The sequence below is a fragment of the Hirundo rustica genome, chromosome 8, assembly GCF_015227805.2.
Source record: "Hirundo rustica isolate bHirRus1 chromosome 8, bHirRus1.pri.v3, whole genome shotgun sequence".
Lineage (NCBI taxonomy): Eukaryota > Metazoa > Chordata > Aves > Passeriformes > Hirundinidae > Hirundo > Hirundo rustica.
Window position 1 is genome coordinate 5,532,494 of NC_053457.1, and position 18,463 is coordinate 5,550,956.

General features: G+C 42.6%; 1 long non-coding RNA gene across 1 annotated transcript; it reads right to left on the reverse strand.

Annotated features, from left to right (window-relative positions):
* Positions 1–7,114: 7,114 nt before the first annotated feature.
* On the reverse strand, positions 7,115–14,021 carry LOC120755982 (uncharacterized). The gene is made up of 3 exons (XR_005701971.2): positions 13,889–14,021; positions 8,029–8,233; positions 7,115–7,950 (listed from the first exon to the last, which is right to left on the reverse strand). It is a non-coding gene; the product is annotated as an uncharacterized LOC120755982 (long non-coding RNA).
* Positions 14,022–18,463: the final 4,442 nt, after the last annotated feature.

Genomic DNA, 18,463 nt, shown 5'->3' on the forward strand with positions numbered 1-18,463 from the left:
GACCTTGTTGGCACCCACCTTGCAGAGAGGGGAACCTGTCCCCATCTGCTCGGGTGCCTGGGGTCTTGGTCTCACCCCACTCAGCCCTGCTGGGAGCCAGGCTGCCGCTGTCCCGCTCCAGCTGCTTCTTCAGCGCTGCCCCAAGCTTTCACTGCGCTGTAGCCCTGCATCCCCCAGGCCTGTCGAGACGTCCTGCAGTTCCAGCCACAGCTCTGGAGTTTCTGGTACATCTCATCTACCAGCCCGGGATTTCTGCTCATTCCTGCCATTCCAGCTTGGTGCTTGTGAAAAACGACATTCACTTTCCTGGTGAAATTTAAAAAGTTTAATTAAAGACAATAGGAGACAGAGATAAAGCAAAGAGCTAATGGCTGGGTGCTTGATGTTCAGCCAAGATCACCCCTACCATCTTTGGAGATACTCCTTAAATACCTTTTCTATTGCATCACCCTGCTGCATACTTGTAAACCATTCATTATGCACATTCAAACTTTTCCACAAACTGCATATTAGAGGAACTCTTTAGCATGGTGCCTCCTTTCATCTGCCTTTTTAGAGCATGCATGTTTCTTGACTGTGGTTTTAATCCATGCTCATTATCACCTCCAGTTTAGGCTTTTGTCCATACTTTTTACAGATGGTACGTGTTGATAGTTGGCCTGTCAGCAGCAGGGTCCTCATCATATGTTCACTGAATGTTATCCCAACCAAGCAGACGGTTCAAGCATACTGTATCAGCTATCACTACTATGCCTAATTTTTATAGCAGAAATAAAAATGATATCTATACAGCAAAGCCATTTTAACACTACACATATAGCATTCATCTTAATACTTGCAAAAAGCCAACAGTATAATATGCATTTATAACAGTGCTCCTGAGAGTCCTGCTGACACACGGGGATCTGCTGTCCCCGAGGTTTGTGAAGCAAAGCCTCGCCTCCATCCATTCCTAACTCGGCCCGGCTGCCATTACCATGTGCACCCTGAGCTCGCACCACAGCGCCCCCTGCAGCCGCGGAGGTATCATTGCACCTGCCCTGCCCAGCCGGGAGCCACCAACGCCCCTGCTGGCCGTGACCGGAACAGCAGAGAGAAGGCTGTCACTGGGTTCCTGTTCTGTTTGTGGTTAATGCTATAGCTGTTGTTTTGTTTGCCTTGCTATATAGACTAGGAAAGAACTGTTATTCCTTTCCTCATATCTTTGCCTGAGAGCTCCTTAATTTCAAAATTATAATAATTCAGAGGAAGGGAGTTTTTACTTTTTTTTTTTCATTCCAAGGAAGGCTCCTACCTTCCCTAACAGACACCTGTCTTTCAAACCAAGTCAATCATGCAGACTGAAAACAAAAACAGAGGATCAGCCACAGAGCTCAAAATTAAGCTATTCTCTAACCTGATGACTGTAAGTGATATAAAGCAATATAGTCACTAACAAATAATTAATTTACCAACTTGCCAGGCTCTAATAAAACAGCACCAAACAGATATGGCATTTTCATCACCAACCCTAACTTTTGATTTCCTGCCCTTCAGTATCACCTGTTTCTGTTGCCTGTGGGCTTCTCAGCATGGCCTCATGTCCTACAGGTTAGACCATGTGAATTTTTGCAGTGAAAAGTAGTCTGCCACAAACATGGATTTTACCATCACAAAACTATTTGAAAATCTGTGTTAAACTTGGCTCAATACTTTGGCTGAAGTGGAAGCAGCAGGTGCTTTACCTTTCCATTTAGCAGAGAGCACTTACAGAGGTTGTGGAAGACTTGTCTTTTCCTGCCCAAAACAGCAGAAGAACAGTTTCCAGGGAGAGCTCATCCACATCTTCTCTAATCAACCAGTCCCTACACCCCTTAGCTGGGCACAGAGTCTAAAAATGTATTCCATAAATCTTAGGGCTGTCTTTTTTACTGAACCTTATCGCTGTTCAAATAATGTTAAAATAATAATAAAATAACTTCTTGTTCAACAAATTACATTGCAAGAGGAAGGAAAAACTGCTCCCACTGATGAATGAGAGAAGGTAAATATGCTGTGACTGCCTCCAAATTTTATGGTGTCCCCATAAACGTGATGCACAACAGTAGTAAAGTCAGACATATGATATGAAAAGGACATGTACAACAATACAGTGTGGTCAGTCATGTATATGGCCTGACAACTTTATTAATGCAATGGGTCTCTATAACAATGGGACATTTTAGCACACCAAAGATATTTCAAGGTAAAAAGATGATTACAGGAGCAGGTACATTACAAATACTATAATTACTCTCCACAGTTACATTTCAGCAAAAGGAAGGGACAATAATATGCCATAAGCTGTGGTGACACATAACCCTTTCTTCTGAATCACAATAAGGCTTTTGACACAATATTACAGGAAGGCTTTTGTTTCTCCTAATCCCCTGTCAAAAACTTGATTCTACCTAGTGAATGTACCTATGCAGAAAATACCAACTTTATTCACCTGGAATGAGAACAGGGGTTTTGCAATCCTTTTTTTACTGATAACCACTTGCATGTCTACACACTTTAGGCAGCTAACTGCCCACTTGGAAAACATGCCTGTGACAAAATCATAGTGGCTGGTTAAAAAGAATGGATGGCTGTTTATAATGGTGTGAATGTAAAAAAAGTATTGAGACTGTGTCAGATGAAATTTATTATGTACCTTTTTAAATAGTCCTTTTTTGACCATATTTCAGAAAGCCTTTTTGAGTGTACTTAGCTTTCATGTGCATCAAAGTTTAACTTCTTCCCGTAAGTATCCCAGAGGCTACCCGTGTCAAAAAACCCAAAAACTCATACCACCTATTATGGGTTTGTTATAGACGAATAATTGGCTCTCGACGATGATTGGCTCTCGCCATTAAAGGATAAATACTGTGGGTATGTTAAGAGGAGCTTTATCGATGTATATTTATGTTATTGTGGTTTTTTGTTTAGATGTCCCCTGTTCTCCCCACAGTCCCCTTCTCCCCCCATATTGTTGCCACTGGACAGCCTGGGTCGTCCGAGACTTGTGGAGGGAAGGCGTGTACGTGAGCCCCTTTCATGGGGCAGTTGGGAATGGCGAATGCTTGTTGCTAGGGGGGCGTGGCATGGCAGCACCTCACCTCCAATCAAGTCGCAAGAAAGCAGCCTACACCAATGGACAGCATGGAAGAGTTGATTGGCAGAGTTTGGGAGGGGCCAGGGTGACCTGATGCAACACCAGGGGTATAAAAGGCGGAACCGCCATTCTGTAGATGAGAATGTGGCAGTATAGTTCCACACTTCCAGCACTGCTCTTTTTCCTTATTAAGTCCTTTGTTGAATTTTGTCAAGGTTTAATAAACCTTTGAAATTTTAAAAGTGAGCGTTGTTTCTCACAGGCTGCAAGGCTGTACAATCTGCAATGCTCCCAGTTTTTAAGGTCTGTAAAAGATGTTTCTGACTGTATAAGCTGTAAAAGCAACCTATGGAGGTGCCTAGAGTGAATATATTACGTCCTGATAAACTCAATGTCCACAAATACCTGGTAGCAAGTCCTATTTTTCCTAAGTAAAGCAAACAGCTGGATATAAACTGTAATATTGTTAGTTTCTGCAATGAATATTTCAAAATCAGGGTCCGCATCCTACATGCAGCTGAAGCCAGCACTGCTCTACCAGTGTATATGTCTTAGTTTAGAAACCAATTTAGGAGAAAACACTCAGGAATGAGTAGTCTCCTCTAAAATGGGTTCCAACAATCCCTTTCCACCAATAGGAAATGAATACTAGTGGATGAAAGTGGGGAAAAAAACCACCAAAGCAACAGTTCATTAACAAACAGAATGCCACAAGGCATGGGGGGAAAAGGAAATAAATGCTAGATATTAAACTGTCAGACCTAACCCCACCATGCACACACTGGAACAAAAGCCCAAAATGCCAGGGAAAACATACCGGCTCATGCCATGCAGTGGAAGATGGCACCAGCTTCTTTCTCAGGGGTAGAAAACCAGGAGCTTCAGCAGCAGGTCGGGCAAACAGATGAAAATCTGGCATCAATCCCCTCTGCAGACCAAATGAAGCCAGTGGGCTAGAACCTCTCAGTGTGCTATCCCTCTCTGGCTCAGCTTTCCTGAGGTTTGGGGGTGAAATGGAGCGGCCCCTCTCCCACTGATCCTGACTGACCCCTCTCCTGCAGGTCTTGTTTTCTCTGATCTCAGACTAAACAGGCTATCAAGTTCACCACAAAAAGTTTCCAAAGGATTCCTGCTGCAGCTTCTCCAAGGCCAGGGATGGGAAAAAAAAAAAAAAACAAACACCTTCTTGCCTGGGCAAACAAAACCAAGCTAGCCAAGCAAAACCCAGACTGTCCCACATCTCAGATGCCTAGGCAGTGAAGTTTTGAAAAATCCCGCCAAAGGGGCTTTACACAGCAACCATTATAACCAAGAGATACAGCAACCAATTTTGGTATAAAGCAGAGGATCAGGGGAATAGATCATCATCATAAATCACTCCAAGACAGTATCACAAGCCTGTAAACTCCGCAATGGAAAAAGGCCTTAACATGAAACAATGCAAGAAAATAAATAGGTCTAATAAATTCTTCATTATGTCATGTTGAATGCATCTATTAGGAAAATTAATCTACGAACACCAGAGGTTTATGTCCAAAAAGGAGACAGAGTCCTTTTACTTTATTTGAATAAAGGGAGAGGCCATGGGCCATTTCCCATGGGGTCTCTCAGTTTTTCGGAGGATGCAGCCTCCTTTTTATCCTAATTTCCCGGCCGCATTTCCCTCTCTCTTTCCCCACTGGCTGAGGTACTTGAGAGGTACAGACTTCCTGAAATGCCTAAGACCTAAGATTCCCCTTTTAATGTATAACCCCCCTAATTTTTAATTAATTCTTTCAATTCTTATAGGATTTATGGATTTTCCCCATTGTTACTTTCATCTTTCAATATTCAATTTCATTTACAAACAAATGGTTTGTTTGTAAAGGCAAGTATCTTCTTTTCCATTTATCAATCAGTAGAATCCTTCCCATTGTTTCTCTTATGTATCAGTGCTAGTTTTATCTACCAGCAGACCCAGGACTTGTTTGTAAAGACAAATCTTGTCATTCCTCTCACCTCTAAGTATATTTTCCCTCATAAACACCAAGATGCCTAGTAATAGAAATTACTCAAAAATAATCAAATTAGCAAAATCATCTGTTTCTAGCTTTTTAAAGAATGTCAGCTGTGAGTAAATTTTCCACCTTCAGTAGTTTTCCTCCTTTCAGTGAAAAACGAATTGCAGCATGCAGACCAACTTACGTCTCAGTTCATTTACCAAAGCAGCAGAAAGTCTCTATAAAAACATCAGTCAAAGCAACAACATGTATCTCTTAATTAACTGGTGTACCAGAAAGCAAAAGGCTGTTATCACTTTGCAAACATCAGAACATACTCCTGCAGGGCAGAGCTCAGCCTGGATATACAAGATAACTCCTTTCAAATGGGTTTATGCTTCTAAGACAGTTAGAGGAGCCTTCTGTTAAAATTCCTTCAAGGAAAGCCTCATTGCAATCCTAGAGCATTTTGAATAAAGGGAGAGAGTCCACTGGGACACACGCTGGCAGGGTTTTCTCTCTCGAGGTTTCAGGGGGTGCAGCCTCCCTTTTACCCTCCCAGCTGCATGTTGCCCTCCTCCTTTCCCCATGGCTGAGGCAGTAGGAAGGTGCAGCCTTCCCGAACTGCCTACTCGATATCCCCCCTTGAAACTGTCACTTCACCTCAAAGTCCAAAACTCTGGCTTGTGCAGACCCTTGTTGGTTTCAGGCACCAAACTGTCTGGCCCCCACTCCCCAAAGTCAGCAAAAAACATTAAGAACCATTTCAAAGACTCATTAAGACCCATCAAATTGTTTGTAAAGACACCGGCACGCATCTTCCCTCTCAGATCTCAGTGTAAAGGTGATGGAGGATCTCACATTTATTTAGAGCTGCAGCAATTATTTATAAAAGGAATTACACATATTATTTTCTCCAAGCAACAGCGTGTATTTGCTAACCAAGAAGCATCTGATATGAAACACCAGTGAAAAGAAGAGAAGCTATAATCTTTTGGTTTTTTACTAGATTCAGCAGATTAAATTAGGTATACCTAATTTGCAGTGCCTTATCTTGAGCACAACTGCCCAAATAGATGAGGCAGCAGGACCTTTGTTTGGGATTCTTTGTTCTGTGCTGTCATAAACCCAGTTTAAGCATCAATGGCTGCTTTATGCTGCCCGAGTGATAAAAAGCACTTAGAACTTATCAGTCAATATGCACCTCCGTTTATCAGAGGGTAATTTATTTGCACATAAGTGACCGGAAATCAGGAATCTTAAGCTTGTGTCCTTCTGCATATCAGCTTCCCCCTTGAAACGATTTCATTTGCATGTCGTTGCAAAGTTTATTTATCATTTTATATCCATCTGAAAAACTTTGAGAAATCCTTATGGGGAAACTGCAGTAAACTGGATATATTTGTTCAAGCTGGAGCATTATCTTTTATTGTGCAAAGATTTTTACTCCTTAATAACTTTGAACATGACTTTTGGGTTATGCTCCAGTCACCCCAGTGAAATTAGGCTGTAAGACTGTGACCTCACCTTGAGAAAAGGAAAATTGGTCCATCATTTACTACTCCAAAAGGGCTCAAAACCACACAGGGTCCGAATGGAAAGACACCAAAAAAGACAACTCTTGCAGCAAGAGGGTGAAGCCATGCTGCAATAGAAGATGTTATACATTGGTGGAAAGAGAAATACGCTGTTGCTTCTTTTGGTGTTTCACAAAGAAAATATGTAAAATTTCTAACTGGGAGACAGTGGAGGAATTAACTTGTTTACACACCAGTTAAAAATATTGAACTGGGAAGCTTTTGTGAAATGTAACAAAGATGACTAACATATAGGATTAAAAATAACAACTTTTCTATTTTTATTTCATGAATTAACTAGATAATTTCATGCAGTAGTTACTGTCAAAACTACATTCATTTATGAACTGTTACTCAAAAAATCAAGAATCTTAATATTTTATTTGGGAAAAAAAATTTGGTTTTTAGTTTGCAATGGAAAAAGCAAGCAGAATTTCCTCAGGGTTTATATTAAGAATATTCCACCTCAATTACTTGTGCAAATTAAGATTTTTTTAATATGAAAGAGATTTGCTTTGACATAAGTATCACCATAAATATATCAGAATATATAAATGCAGTAGCTATAAAATAGTCAAATCTCATTCTAAAAATTTTCTCGCCTTTAGAGCTCAGAAAACTGAATTTTTTCTTCCAATTCTTCATAAAATTGTAAATTAGAAATTAATCGGGAGCCATATTCACCAAAACCAGATGAACCATTTCAGCTTTGCTGCTGGTTTCAATACTGTTGCCACATATTGCTGCAAAAATTTTAACATTTAGTTTGTTGTACTGCAAACAGGGAAAATGAAATACATAGTTTTAAACAACTCTGGCCTCTCCTATTTTTTTTCAGATCGTACCTGGGCATTTTTACAAAGAAGATCAATGAAGCGGGAGTCTAAGACATCTTCTCTCTTTCCTAGCTGCAATTACTAGTCTCAAAAATGAAGTGAGCTCAAAATACATCAAGACCAATCCATAGGGAGCCACCAGGGCTGAGAATCGTTCTCTGAGAGGCAGCACGACCTGTTTCAGGGAGAGCTCCAGCCGGGGAAGGCGGTGGGGCAAAGCAGCCCTACGAGAAGGGTCTGGCCTCCGCAAGTTGGAGAAGGTATGGATTCACTCTCTCCACATCACACTCTTGCCCAGCAGAGCTCTAGTGCAAATTAAATCTGCTATTCGAGGGGCACTGGGAGAAGGTCAAAGTAATTTAGTAGAAGAAATCCCGAAAAGCTCCTTTCAGATATGAATCCCAGACAGGTCGGCTTAACTTGGTCCTTCAGCTGTCTAAAAGCTGAAAACAAATCAAAATCAAAAATGCTGCCAAACCAACTATTTAGTGAAATAAAAAGCTTTGAGCACAAGTACATACCTTTGGATTCATAAACACAGCCTGGCCGCTGGGAAAAGCGCTGGGCATACCATCCTCAGATAAATATAGGATTCCAGAGAGTTTGTTCAATTTTTCCTCAGAACTTCACAGCATTTCAGGGTCCTTTAGCAGTGCCCAAACCACAGTTTCTCACACCTCAGCCTTAGTTGTGCTCTTCTTTCTCCTTTTTCCTTTCGGACAGCTTCTAAACAGAAAGAGTGAAGGCTAAATCATAAAAAGGTTTTAAATAAAGTGGTAGCTGCATAACTGACGCAGCCCCACCTTCCCAGGTTTTGGGAAGGCAGGAGGAGGGCAGTGAGGACTGTCAGGTGTATTACTGTTCTCTGCAGTGTCATTCTGCTTTCCAGGGCACTGCAAGGGATAAATGTAAGGCATCTTCACTGTCTCTTCCTGGTGTTTTAATCTCCAGATAGTGCTCACTTATGTGGTTATTTGAGCAGGAAAAAATTACCTTTGCTTCCCTGCCGTGGGGATCCAGGGCCTGTCTAATTTCCATATGCCTCCTGGAAGAGCTCATTACGGAATTAATGAGGGGACCAGAGTTGTGTGCAGTCATCTGCTCCAAAATTACTCTCAGTGTGATTTGGACGTGGTTGGCCAGGCTGGACGGGGATTGGAGCACCCTGCTCCAGTGGAAGGTGTCCCTGCCCAGGGCAGGGGGTAGCACTGGATGGGCTTTGAGGTCCCTTCTGACCCAAACCAGTCTGTGCTGCTGTGACTCTATGGCAAAGGCATTCATAAAGAAACAAGGTACCAGTGAAAAAAAAGATGGATGAATGTTAGTGCTCTTCAAGAAGAGTTCACGTCCCCTCTCCTGCTTCTGCCCAGCTTCATTTTGTCCCCACTTCCTTCCCACTTTCTGCTTTTGTAAGCAGGGAGACATTTTCAGGAGGGATTTGAATGAAGCGGGTGGCTTGCCATGAGCTTGGAGAAAGGTGTTCCAAGTGAAGGTAGTTCCTGGTGAGACAGGAAAGAGGGATATGAGGGGAAAAAACTAAAGATAGAGTGGGGAACACCACCACCAGCACAAAGCACAGGAAAGGACATGGGGAAATGGGAAAAACTATGAACAGAATAAGGGCAAGTAAAAATACTTTGGTGCCAAAGTTTGGCTAAAGCATAGCTTTAGCATTAGTAACATGGAAAACATGGGATAGCTGGGACAGGAATTGATTCAATCCCAGTTAAGAAATTTGACTGAAGAAGGTAAATTTATTTTACTCAGCACACTGTGACAGTCTGGGATGCACATTACATCCTGGACTGATAAATACAAAAGCCCAGTTTTGCCACCTGCCATTGCATGGCTTTACCTGCCACCTTGCCACACATGGCTGTGTCCCAACAGCTGGACTCTTACTGCCCCAAGCAGCAAGGTCACATCACTCTGTTGGCTGGGACCACTCCCTGGGCTAGGCCAACTCGAGGGACAAAAGCCAAGGGAGAGTCCTTGCCAACATTATTACAGCACAGACAGCCGTGAGGTCTGGCACTGCCTAATTTCCCGCATGACTCAGCTCTGAGGAAAGAAAAACGCTGGAGATGAAGATGATTTGATCATGAGGACAGTGGCAGTACCATTAAAAAATCATGGACAAGGATTTAATAGAAAGAGCTTGGGCAGAGAAATCAGCAACTCTGACTTGGAAAAGGCAAACGTGAAAAAACAGCAAATACGTAAGACAAAACCAGCCCAGAGTAAAGCCTTCTCCGATACTTCTTCAGCCTCCTTCGTTCACAAAATTATGACTATCATGGGCAAAAGTTTAACTGAGGTCATCTGAGATTGTTGAAAAAAGTCTTGAACACTCATGTGACTGTCAGGAATGTGCTTCCTTCAAAGCAAGGTAACACTGCATAGGTAGTGAACAAGAGATTAGTGATCTTGCTAGATTTACATCAAGTATTCTTCATATTTCACTGTTTCAATGACATCAGAAAGTAACAGACATAAAAATACGTGGATTCTGCAAATTTTGCATTTTTTCTCTACTTTTTGCTATTTCCCTCAAGATCAAAGCTTTGATATTAAAAAAGAAAAAAAAAATCTTGTCCTTATATGTATTTGCCTTACAAAGATCCTTCACAGTAAAAAATCTTGCCCTTTCTTTAACTTAGTCATAGATACCTGCCGGGAGTAAAAAAAATTTATTTAAAAAGGGGTGTGTGTCTGTGTGTATCCCTTCCCTCTACTCACATCAGTGATGTCTTAATTTCAAAGACCAGTAGAGACTTTGTAAAAGATATCATGACAAATCTCAGATTAATCTCTTAGAAGGTCACCTTCATTATATAAAATGTCATTTTTACAGAGAAGAGAAAGACGAAGACCAAGACAGCTGCCTCTGAAAAAAATCTACTCAAAACACTTATCTGACATTCAGACATACCAGCAAGAGTAATTAATAATACATTCCTCCATCTAGCATAAAATACCTTTAGGTCTTTATTTCCTAGAGACCAGCTGGAAAAAAAAAAAAAAATTGGGCTTAAGAAAAGCCTTTACAAACACTACACACAGGTTGTAAATTTATCTGGGCACAGATAGATCTATTCAGTCTCTACATCACTTTAGATAGTATGTTGATCATGTATTACATAAAAAAAGAAAAAGAGCTGATTATCATGATAAAAGTCAAGGGGGGAAGGAGGTATTTCTCCCTTGAAAACTTGGTTATTAATAAGTGATTTTAAAAAACAAGCAGAAATATGCAGTTTGCTGTCTATGGTTATGCAGGGGTTAGACCTGAAAGACATGATGCCCTCCAAGGGGACCGGGAGAAGAAAAATCAAGAGAGACTATTTAGAAGAGCATGTAATGCCAGGACAATGGGGTGCTAAACTGAAAGTAGATTTGGACGGGATATTGGGAAGAAAATCTTCCCTGTGGTGGTGGAGAGGCCCTGGCTCAGGGTGCCCAGAGCAGCTGTGGCTGCCCCTGGATCCCTGGAAGTGTCCAAGGCCAGGTTGGGTGAGGCTCAGAGCAACCTGTGACAGTGGAAGATGCCCCTGCCCATGGCAGGGGTGGGACTGGATGGGCTTCAAGGTCTCTTCCAACCCAAACCATTCTGGGATTCTAAGATCCCATGTTTTCAGCCTGCACTTTATGAAGCATTATTAATCTTGAATGTTGATGGAATTATGACATTTCCCTCCATTTCTTCTCCTAAATGCCTTGAATTTTGCCTGCAGTCATACGCAAATACACACACTACTCAGATTTTCCATCTTGGAATTAAAGGCAGATTTGCAAGGTTCAGGCAAGCAGCGCCCAGCTCTGAAGCCCCTTTCCAATAGCTCAGTTGAGTACCATACTGCCAGGAATGGAGTTCTTGTTTCTGCCAAGGAATGGAGTTCTCAGAACTGTGTGGCCCAAATACCCTGACCTCACCCAGCCTGCTGTTTCCACCCACTTGGGAAACACATACTGCAAGAAGCACACCAATGCAATATGATTTTGTTCAGCTTGTTTCCACAAAGCATCTAGTTCTGCTTCGGAATATAGTTTTGATATATCTTCTTATGCTCTATTATATAAGCATGAATTCTCCCCTTTCCCAGTGATAATACAGCCAGATTTCCCCTTATGGGTTAACTACATGAACACGCTTTGAGAACAAGAACATCCTCGCCAAACCCCGGTGTCAAAACTCAACGAAAACGACACATGAAGTTCTATTATTTATTTCTGAGTACGTTGTAATGACATTAATTTTTTAAAACTCTAATTGTTGGTGACTTATCCCTAGCGTTTTTTCTTTACTCCAGAAGTGAGGCACTGAGACACTGCTCTGGGTGCTCCAGCTGAATTTCCAAGCTTTTTTCCACAAACTGACCCACCACATTTTGACGGGTCAGATCTGAGGGTATTAATGGTCGTGCCACATATTTGATTCTGAGATACTCACAAACAAGAAGGAAAGAGGATGGCATAAAGTCACTTCAAGTCACACATGGTGCTCTAAAACTATGTGTGATACGGATATCACACCTTTTCCTTACACTGCGCCACAGAAGCCACTTCAATAATAGGAAAAGCAGTATTAAAAGGGTAGAACAGGAGTGAGTCATTCCTAGTTTTAATACTTAAAAACTTAGGAAGTAGGAGAAGGGAAGCAGACACAAACAATGAACATCCAAACTGCCTGAGCACAAGATTTTGGCAGCAAGTTAGCAAAATGCTTAAAGCTTCACCTTATGTTCATCCCTTTTGGGGAAACAGTTTGAAGCTCAGATCAAACTCCTTCCCCCATCTTCTACCAGACTTTCTCCCTGGAAACTTTACCCCAGTACATTATAGACCCAATATTGTGGGGCACTTGGAAGGTGGAAAAGTAATCTAGAAATAATGCTCAAAAAAAAAGTACTTATTTCCTTGGTACCTGCATTTTCTTTTAACAGCACTGAGGACATAAAATTTTCAGTGCATTTTTCCCAGTTTCCCTGCAAAATTCTCAGCTCCTGATAAAAACAAAACAGAATGGCTGCACGTCTCTCCCTATATGCTGGCCACAGATAGCTTTAAATAGCTTGGGATTGGTAACTAGATGGAATAACCCAGAAAAAAGCAAAGGCTGTGAGCACAGCCCTTAGCAACATGCAAGGCTGAGTAACACACAGCTTGCCTCAGTCTTGAAGGAAAGGCAGGTGATGATTAGCAAAGGATTTGGGTGACAGCACAAGCAGATCTGTAGGAGGTTCTGTAATATGGACCAATTATTCTCTGGATTGTATGGCCATCTTCTGGAGAACATCTGATCGTTGTCCAAAGCCCTGTATTTTTCATTCTTACAAAATGATGTAATTGCAGTCAAATACCACAGACAACATTTCACTTTTACAATACAACAAAGCAAAACTGATCTGTATTGATCTGACCACAAAGTCACAAGTCTCAAAGCAGAACTCTATACAGTGAGATTTCTCTTCTGATTGTTAGTCCACCTGTGTTACAGATATAATATTTTAGTCATTCAGTGACATTAGCAGTAAGTTTGCTGACATGGATCCCTGTGTTTACGTTGTTAATATAGGACTGAGATTCAGCAATTTTATATTGAAGACATTTGCACTTGTTTCACTGCCAAATGCCAGTGGAATTACATGTCTCTTATCTAAAGTAGACATCTGACCATTAGGCCAAGAAACAGATTTTTCCTAGACCTTCAACTCATTTACCCATTAAAATACTTTTTTCTTCTTTTGAAAACCTTGAAAAAAGTCTCCAAATGTATGTGTGCAAAAGCATCTTCTCAGTGATACACTGAAACAGCTCGTGGCTAAAACTAGTTGTAACATGGGTGCAAAACAACAGGAGAGAAATTTCAGGTGGTCTGTGTTGTTACTGCAGCCAGAGACACAGGTATCCCTGGGTGCACCGTGCAAAGAGCAGCAGAGACATACATGCAGCAGGATGGAAAAGCTTTTCAGAGATTATGGGAATGGCGACTCTTCCTAAGCTTTCAGCAAGCTTTTGTAGGAACACTCCATGGAAATAGCTTTGGGGGTTTGAGGACAGTCAAGTACAGGGATGGGAAGACTGAGAAGGCTTTGAGGGCTTTGGGATGAGGCAGAGCACCTCTCACTGTGCCAAGAGAGGGGTAGAGGGGTGAGCCACCAGCCCTGCCAGGTGGCCTGAGGTGGCAGAGGAGGAAGAAAGAGGACAGGGAGAAAAGATTAGGATAGCTCCAGCCCACCTGGAGCCCCTGCAGCTGGACCAGAGTGCAGCTTTTATCTGTGATTAGGGATGGTCTGCCCCCATGATGGCACACAGCAGGCTAGGAGCTGGGATGCCATGCAGGAAAGGGAATGGTTAACAGCAGAATGAGTGGGAACATACCTGTAGTTGTTTCATGTTTCATCAGTCGGGACTTGCTCTTGCAGACATAGACCTCAGACTCCAAAGCCTTTGGAGATATTTCTTCTCCCTTCAAAGAGCCACAAACTTCCTCCTGTTGAAAACTAAACAACCTGAATGAACCACATGCAGAGAGTTTCCTCTTCTTCTAAGATTTCCTGTGTAGCGGATTGGCCATGGTCAGCTGCCAGTCACCCACCCAGCCATCTTCTCCCTCCCTCTTGTAAGCAAGATGGAGAGAAAATAACAAGGAAAATTTTACAGGTGGAGATTGAGGCAGGAAGACCCCTTACCAATCCCTGCCATGGGCAAAACTGACTCAGGCTGTGGAAATTTAGTGCCAATTAGAATAGAGTTGGACAGTGAGAAACACAAACTAGAATTAACACCCACATCCTGCTTCTTCTCTGGCACAGCATCAGACCTTCATTCCTAACTCCTGTCTTCGCCAGGTAGCTCAGGGGGTAGAGGAATGGAGGTGATAGTCCCTAACAGCCCCACTCTGCCATTCCTTCCTCCCCACACCTTTCCTTGCCCCACCATGGCCCTGGCAGCTCGAGTGGGTCACCATGCGTATCTCGGCTCCATCATGATAATGGGATCACTGGAAGGCACAGGTCTAACCTGTTTGCTGCATCTGTTCATTCCTCTGCCTGCTATTTCACCCAATGACACAGTGAGTTACCTCTAAATTCAAGACTTCCCTTTTTAATTGAACTTAAAAATTGCATTACTCTGCATTTATGCTATCACTAAAAATAAAGCTGACATGGTTTTCCTTCCCTTTTAAAAGGCAAAGCTGCTCATCTAAAAATAGCTTCTCCCCTTTAGCCCAGGTTTTATGTGTATGGTTTTCATATTACCATTTCAGGCTTTTAGCCTCAGTACTGATATTCCAGTAATTAGATACAAACTGACATGAAAACTGCCAGTAGCAGGTTCCCTTCAGTTATCTCATTTATAGCATGATAAAAATTTTAATTCCACCAAAGTCAAAGGCAATGATGGAGAAACAGCTTGCAATGCACTGAGCAGTTGCTGACACTCAAGGCAGCGCTGTGGCTGTGCGTGTCATGATGGCTGCTGTCACTCCAGGCTGTTCCATGCCCAAATGTCCATCAGCATTGTCAAAATGAAGCCTGGGGGTTCCTCACTGACTGAACTCTCTCCCTGCCTTGTGCTACCCTGCACCCTGTCTGCAAAGGGCCAGTTCAAAAACCAAACTTCTTTCTTATGTCACTGATGTACTTTTTCTGGTTCGTGAACCCTCAAATCCCCAGAGTCCTGCACCACAGCAAGGTTTCGTGGGTGCAGGGCTCTGTCCCACAACGCCATCACAGCTTCCACCCTGCCAGAGCTTGGATCACTGATGATTTCAATACTCACGTCAGATATCACTGCGCTCTGGACTGCCACAGGAGTTAAGAAGAAAAGACAGAGTACTTCATCACCCAAAACAGGCTTTTATAACCCTATCGATTCTCTGAGCTGCGCAACATATTATGCAATCACCAGAGAAAAACCACAGTTGTCTATGTTAGATAAGTGAATGAAAAACACCTTTAGTGACAACAGATGTTCGCATTCCATTTTATTCTTTCAGTTTGATGTTGTTAAATATACCTTTTAAAAAGTGACATTCATTTTTGTTGTCCAAAAGGTGACAATACCCTCCAGGCTGCTACGTGTCTACTGAAAATTGGGCCACAGTACATTGCTAGTAGGAAAAATTTTATACCAGCACATCTTTGATTTTAACAAGAGCGAAAGCTCCGCGTAGACGGTGTATCTGTCCTCACATGGAAACAGGGTGTTATCCCCAGGAAGCTGGGCTGGCAGTGAGTTAGTTCTTCCTTCTCCCAAGTGTTGACAAGACATGTGTGAGTGAGAATAAGAACTTCTGGAGATGGGAGCATTAACCACCCAAAATGGTTCATTTTCCTTTCAGGTCACATTTACAACTTGTGTAGCTGCTGTAGCAATTACCACACAGAATAGCCCAGCCCCAGGAAAGGGGCAGAGATACTGCAGAGTTCAGCAAAAGGAGCCTTGGAAAAAATCTGGATTGTGGTGGAGACATCCCCATGACTTCTGCAAAGACAGCTCTGTAATGCTTGGGGGATTCCTATCATATAAACACACACATTACCTGTCACTTGTGAGGTTTTACTTGTTAATTTTCCAAACTCCTTTGAAATCCTGATGTTTGATCAGCACCATTTTGATTGTTGATACTGAGTGATGAAACTGGAAATAAAAAAGTCTCCGAGTATGCAGTAGGAAAATGAAGTATTACTCTCTGAGTGAGCGTGGTGTGACTAATAACAGTGTCAGCAATCTGATGCTCTCCAAAACTAGTGCTGTATACTGAAAACAGCCCTTCTGTACTGATAACTTTCAGAAAGGACTGTAACAGCATCCTTTCAACCAGTTTTCCATCTCTGCAGATATTTCATTGCACTCCTAACTTCAATATCACCTTCTTTTCAATAGCAAGGCTTTGCGATGTAATATCCCCAGTGCTCTAGCAGGGCCTAAAAACACCCTGCTGGTAGCAGAAACAAAGTCTGAGAGTTGTTCCTCAAACAATTCCTTCAGAGGAGGGAACTCTAAAGTATATATACACCTTTGATAAAAAAATTTCTTTAGGTCTGAAAACTATTACCTCAGTTGCCAGCAGAGGGGACTTTCTTTGTCCTTGTCAAATTAAAAGTGAAAGTATCAATTGAAAGGTGAGAGGGAGTGGGATGTTCTTTTGCTTTGATCTTCTTAAATCAAAGTGAATTGGAGCTCATTAACTTCATGAGTTTGTGCATGCTGATTAAAATGGAGCCACCTCTAACACATGTGCTGAGCAGCTGGCATTGTTCTAGGAAGAAAAAAGGAACAACAGAGCAGAGCACTGACATGTACTCCATTTATTTTAATTAACTTGTGACTGAATGCCAGTGGCTTAAAGGGTATGAGGGTCCCCAAAAAACCTAGGAACTGCTTTGCCCAGCCATGCAGTGTATTGGAAGAGGTGGTACTGCTGGTCAGTGGCTGCACCAGCCCAAACACAGCTCTGATGTCACTTTACGTAGACTTAACCAGTTCCCTATAGAGTCATGGTTTCTCCTATCGGCTACAATGTCATATATATTTATATATATATATATATATATATATATCCGTATCATATTGCTCTGCTTTCACCTGCAGTCTAAGCTGCTTTATCTGTAGTCTTAGCCCATGCAAACATACCAGCCAGACCAGCACTAGCACTACAGTTAATACTCTGCATCCTAACTAGGCTTTGTATCACGTCCAGCTCCCTCCATCCCCTTCCCCCAGACTGCCATTAGCCCACAAATCGTGACCCCTCTGCTCCTCCCCTAGCCACTCACTCAGGTGCTCTGATGCCTTGGATGCCAGATTTGTCAGGCTCTCTTGGAATTCCTTCAGAAGGCATCCCTGCAATTGCCTATGAGAACCTCAACAACGTTCTCCTCCATACAACAACTAAATTTTGGAAGCAGGAGTTTCCATAGGAGGATGAATAAACCTCCCAAATAAACAAGAACCAGGTGCTTCCTATTGCTGTCCTGTACAAAGGGCTTTTTCATCCTCCCGCCCAGCTGAGCAGAAGTACCTCTGGATTTCTATCCTCCCTGCTGCAGCACTGTAGAGGGATTTGGACACCTTTCTGCATGAAGCAGTGGAGCAAACACCTATCAGAGGGGGCCAAGCAATTAGGCCAGAGCAGCCATTCAATGGACACTGTACCCAATGAGATGAAGTCAAAATTAACAGTCCCCACACTGTGCCAGGCTGTTACAGACCAGTGTGGTACTGGGAGCACTTGTCTTGGAACTGTTTTAACTGACTGTGATAGTAATAGTAGCAACTTTGGTAAACATCACCTCCTTGACACAAAACCCAACAACGGGTATGTATTCAGGCTGAGGATCACCAGAAACAATTTAAACAAGGATGGAAGAGATAGTAACACATTCAGGAAGTCAGTGTCAGAGTTTCCATACCCACAGGACTCACTGCTCATAGCATATAGTGAGTGTAATGCCTGCCATTCAAGGCCGAAACACAACCCCAGGAGAAGCTGATGGGTTTCACCTGGGGTGAGAGCAGTCCCATGTCTACACAGAGAAGCAGCATGGTTAGGGCTCGCATCTGGCACCCGCACCCATGGCCAGTTTATTCTACCAGCTTGATCGCCCCTGTGGGATCCCAGCACTGCATTATCACCAGTCTATGGCCCAGGTGCATCTAGCTTCCCAGCGAAACTGTGTTCCTCAAAACACTCATCACTTATCAGTGAAAATCCCATCTGCCCTGGCCAGTTTACTGCATGGCACAGCTGGATCATTCCACACAGACAGGCTGCACACGTACTTCAAAGGCAAATGGGAAGTTGGCTGGTAAACCTGGGAGACAAGAAGGAACTGTGGGGAGGGCAGCAGAAAGCCATCTGGGCTTAAAGCACATAACACCTCTCTGCTGCTTTTCTGTTCTATTCTATAGAATCCTTCTTTACTCATGCCTCAGGTGAGCAAGCCT